Source organism: Cebus imitator, unplaced genomic scaffold (assembly GCF_001604975.1).
Source record: "Cebus imitator isolate Cc_AM_T3 unplaced genomic scaffold, Cebus_imitator-1.0 Scaffold3, whole genome shotgun sequence".
Lineage (NCBI taxonomy): Eukaryota > Metazoa > Chordata > Mammalia > Primates > Cebidae > Cebus > Cebus imitator.
Genome location: NW_016107318.1, coordinates 13686095 through 13690588, shown reverse-complemented (window position 1 = coordinate 13690588; position 4494 = coordinate 13686095). Strand labels below are relative to the sequence as shown.

The 4494-nt window shown below is 41.2% G+C and overlaps 1 long non-coding RNA gene across 1 annotated transcript in view; it reads left to right on the top strand.

Moving 5' to 3' along the window:
* The first annotated feature begins 3454 nt into the window (after positions 1–3454).
* LOC119471906 overlaps positions 3455–4494 on the top strand; it is a 26191-nt gene continuing 25151 nt past the window's right edge. Inside the window, exon 1 of the long non-coding RNA XR_005201009.1 lies at positions 3455–3555. This is a non-coding gene — a long non-coding RNA (uncharacterized LOC119471906). The remainder of the gene's footprint in view (positions 3556–4494) is intronic.

Genomic DNA, 4494 nt, shown 5'->3' with positions numbered 1-4494 from the left:
AAAAAAAAAAAAAAAAAAAAAAAAAAAAAAAAAAAAAAAAAAAAAAAAAAAAAAAAAAAAAAAAAGAAAGAAAAGAAAGGATAGCAAATTAAAAAAAGAATGAATAACAGCTAAGCTGCATTTACCAGAGAGGAAATTTGGATAATAGAGTATTAGGGAAACTGAGAAAGAACTTAGGTAGGAAGAGGAGAAAGTGAAGTACTATAGAGAGGTGCTAGAAGTTCAGCAAGTGCATTGGCAAAACTAGGGTGATCTGGCCAGGCACGGTGGCTCATTCCTGTAATCCCAGCACTTTGGGAGGCCGAGGTGGGTGGATCAGTTGAGGTCAGGAGTTTGAGAACAGCTTTGCCAACGTGGTGAAACCCCTTCTCTACTAACACAAATTAGTCTGGGGTGGTGGTGGGTGCCTGTAATCTCAGCTACTCAGGAGGCTGAGGCAGGAGAATTGCTTGAACCCAGGAGGCCAAGGTTGCAGTAAGCCGAAATCCAGCCACTGTACTCCAGCCTGGGCGGCAGAGCGAGACTCCATCTAAAAAAAACCAAAAAACAAAAACACTAGGTGATCTACGTGTAATGACAGACAGAATAGGGTATTAGACTGCAGTGTCACAGGGCTAACAGGGCTGAGAGCTCCAAGATGCCCACCACAAATGTGGCACTTCTCAGACTAATCATTTTGTGAGATTGCCTTCCTTCAAGATTGAACCAAATGCTCGTTGTAACCCAGTTTCACCTGGATGAAAATCTAAAAGGTCAGGAGAGGCTGGTCCCTCAAATTCAGTACTTTAACACAATAAACATAGGCTGGTGCCTCAAATTCAAACATTTAACACAATCTCATCCTTTTCTCTCACATGGTAATCCAGTAAAGGCCTGCAGAAGGATTCTGCTCCATGGGGTCATTCAGGAGCCCAGGCTCCTTTTGTCTTGTGTTTCTGCTCTTCTCTCTGTTTTTCAGATTCTATCCACTCAGCTGGTGGGTAGGAAAGGAGAACAAGGACTGCACGAAGGACATTTTTGACATTTCAGGCATAAATGTGGCACATGCATGTAGTTTCGTATTCCATTGGCTGAAATTCAGACACATGGTCTCAACTATTGCAAGATGTGGTCCAACCATGTGCCCAGAAGTAAAGCGGAACACTGGTATTTGTAAACACCAGCAATTTCTACAGCAGATGCCCCTATCCTGTGTGTTGATGCTCTGGGAACCAGACTCCTTTGTAGAACACTGAGCCTAACTCCAAATTTATTTTCTAAGTGAATTCACTGGTTTTTATTACAGTAAATGCCCATGGAAAGAATTTAAATTGGAGTCAAACATGAATATTTTTAACATTATTTAATGGAAATAAAGCATCATACAAAGATATAAACAGACAAAATTTTCAAATTTCAAAATGGTAGGGAAGGAAAAGAATCTTACAAATCATTTAATTCAGTCTTCCAATTTTGCAGTTAACTAAACTGGACCAACAGTCCACATCTATGTAGATAATTAGTCAGAAAGTCAGGGTTGAAACCTAATTGGCGTGATGTCATGCTTTAAACTACAAACAAGAATTTAACACATCAAGACAAAAAGTCTTCATGTTATGCTTTTAAAAGGCACCGAACAATTAAACAGCTTAGACATCTAATATGTCTTTAAACTACGCAGATGCATAAAGGAGCCTCATTTTAAAAATATTATTATTATTATTGGAGCCAGAGTCTCGCTCTGTTGCCCAGGCTGGAGTGCAGTGGCACAGCCTCTGATCGCTGCAAACTCTGCCTCACAGGTTCAAGCAATTCTCTTGCCTTAGCCTCTCAAGCAACTGGGATTACAGGTACCCACCACCACGCCTGGCTAATTTTTGTGTATTCAGTAGAGATAGCGTTTCACCATGTTGGCCAGGTTGGTCTCAAATTCCTGATCTCAAGTGATCCACCTGCTTTGGCTTCCCAAAATGCTGGGATTACAGGCATGAGCCATCACATCCAGCCAGTCTCATTTTTATTTTTAATAGACATTTTGTTTTTTTAACTGATGAGATAACAGGAGTCTACCAGAGAAGTGCCTACTGCTCATGGGTTAATGAATTTTTGGTTGGTTATAGCAGTGGAGATGGGTCTCTTTCTTTAGGAAATAGTTGATTAATTTTTTTGGCTTTCATAATTATAAATTTAGATCAAGTCAGAGAAATGACAATATATAGCCCTTTGCTTTTAAGATAACAATATTTTATAGTTCACATAGACTGCTTTGCAGCAGATGTTCTTTTTTTTCTGATCTAAGTGCCACCATTTATCTCCTGTTCTTTTTATATTTTGTATACACAAAGCCTAACTTGGAATTGATAGTAAGGATTAAGGAGTTCTATATGAATGATTTTTCAGACAAAGGAAACTTACCTACATTATTGAAATGTAATAATTTTAGAAGGAAATATTTCTAGACTGTATCACCTACTTATCCATCACCTTTAAAAGAGTCTTGTTATCTTCCCTTTAATACAGAACTTAGCAAATGAGAGTAGAGATTTGAAGCCAGACTGCTCAGGTTTAAGTCCTGGTAGAGGCCTATCAGGTGTGTGACCTCAGGCATATGATTGTCTCAGTCTCCTCATTTGTAAAATAAGAATATTAGTATATTCTTCTTAAGGTAGCTGTGAAGATTGAAAGTTAATATATGTAAGGCACTTAAGACAGTGTCTGGTATATAATAATTACTAAGCATATATTAGCTCAAGAAGTCACAGTCTACACTGTGCGGGGGGGTTGGCAGAAGGAATACATTAATTAATGGAATATACAAGTGCATTTACCAACTTGTGATAAGTGATAGAAAAGGAAAGTACTGAGTGCTATTAGAGTGTTAACAGGGGAAACAGATTTAGCCTGGCATTGTGTTGTAGAATTCTTTACATTTTAGTTTCTCCTACTGATGTGTGAATTTTTTGAAAGCAAGAAGCATGTCTTAATCTTCCTTATGTAACTGTCAGTAAGCACAGTCTCTGGTGCGTAGCAGGGGCTCGAGACTACTTTGGAAGGAGAGATTAAAGGAAAGAAAAAAAAATTCTACAGGCATCACCCAGAGAATATAATGATATACCAGGCAAGTGTTCTGCAGGGGGTAGAGAATTATGCTGCTTGGTGACCCTGCCACCTGCAGAGGTGCCGCACCTCCCACACAGGGGTCAGCATCCCAGTGATTCCTGGCATCTGCAGCTTAATGAGGATGTATCCATTTATGCATTAAGGTTCATTTCCCTTGTTCAAAGCAGTCCCTCAGGTCTTCCCCGAGGACTGGTTTGCTTATTTTATACAGGATTCTTAGAATACTGCTGACAAGTTTGTTAATCAGAGAGCCTTGGGAAGGGGGTTGCTTATCTTGGGGAAGACAGCGAGCTATGTTTGAAGGCAGGTTTTCTTCCTCTCTCTCGAGAGTTGAGCAGTTTGAAAACAGGCTGCCTTCAGCCTTGCTTGGAATCAGGAGTGGAAGAGAGATACAGGGATGCAGCACAGAAGGAGCCTTGCTGTTCTCCTGGCCTGCGGGCTGAATCGATGCCACAGGTAACCTGGCTTGAGCCTTCCAGTTCATATGGGAGAAAAGGGAGGAGCAGATGGCCAGGTGCCTTGTCCCAGGTCACACAGTGGCAGAGCTTGAAGCCCTCAGATCTGCATGCTCCCAGCTGCCACCCTATACCACAACACATGGGGAATGGGACCTTGGGAATCGACTTAAACAAATTTATGAATCAATAGCCTGGTTTGGTGGTGCATACCTATAGTCCTAGCTACTCAGGAGGCTGAGATGGGGGAGCACTTGAGCCCAGGAGTTCAAGGCTAGCCTGCGCAACATAATGAGACCTTGGCTCAATAATAATAATAATAATAATAATAATAATAGTATCTGTGGACAAATTAGGAAAGACAAGGAAGAGACTGAATTGTGTGAACCTCCAATTTTAAATTGTGTTAACTTAGATGAAAGCCTATTTTTTAAAAAATGTAATCAAAATAGTTGATGATAGCAACAGTGATACCAGCAAACACTTGTATATTATTCGTTATTTGCTTGGCATCATTCTGAGAGTTTTATATGTATAAATTCATGTAACTCCCATAACAACTTCCTGGCCTAGATTTTATTAATTTTACACGTGAGGAAAACTGAGACATGGGAGCTTTAAGCAACTTACCCAAGGTCACACATTTAGTTGGTTGGAGAGTTAGAATGAAGATTTAGTTAAACATTTGCTGGAGCTGGGGAGAGTGCTGGCTGGCTGTCTTGCTGCTGCCACAGCTCTGCATTCTGGCCGCTCACCCTGGCCCATGGATGGGGTGTCTGGCTGAGCCCTGGGACGAATGGCAGAAGAGCTGCTTTACAAAAGAACCGTGGAGGCCGGGCGCGGTGGCTCAAGCCTGTAATCCCAGCACTTTGGGAGGCCGAGGCGGGTGGATCACGAGGTCAAGAGATCGAGACCATCCTGGTCAACATGGTGAAACCCC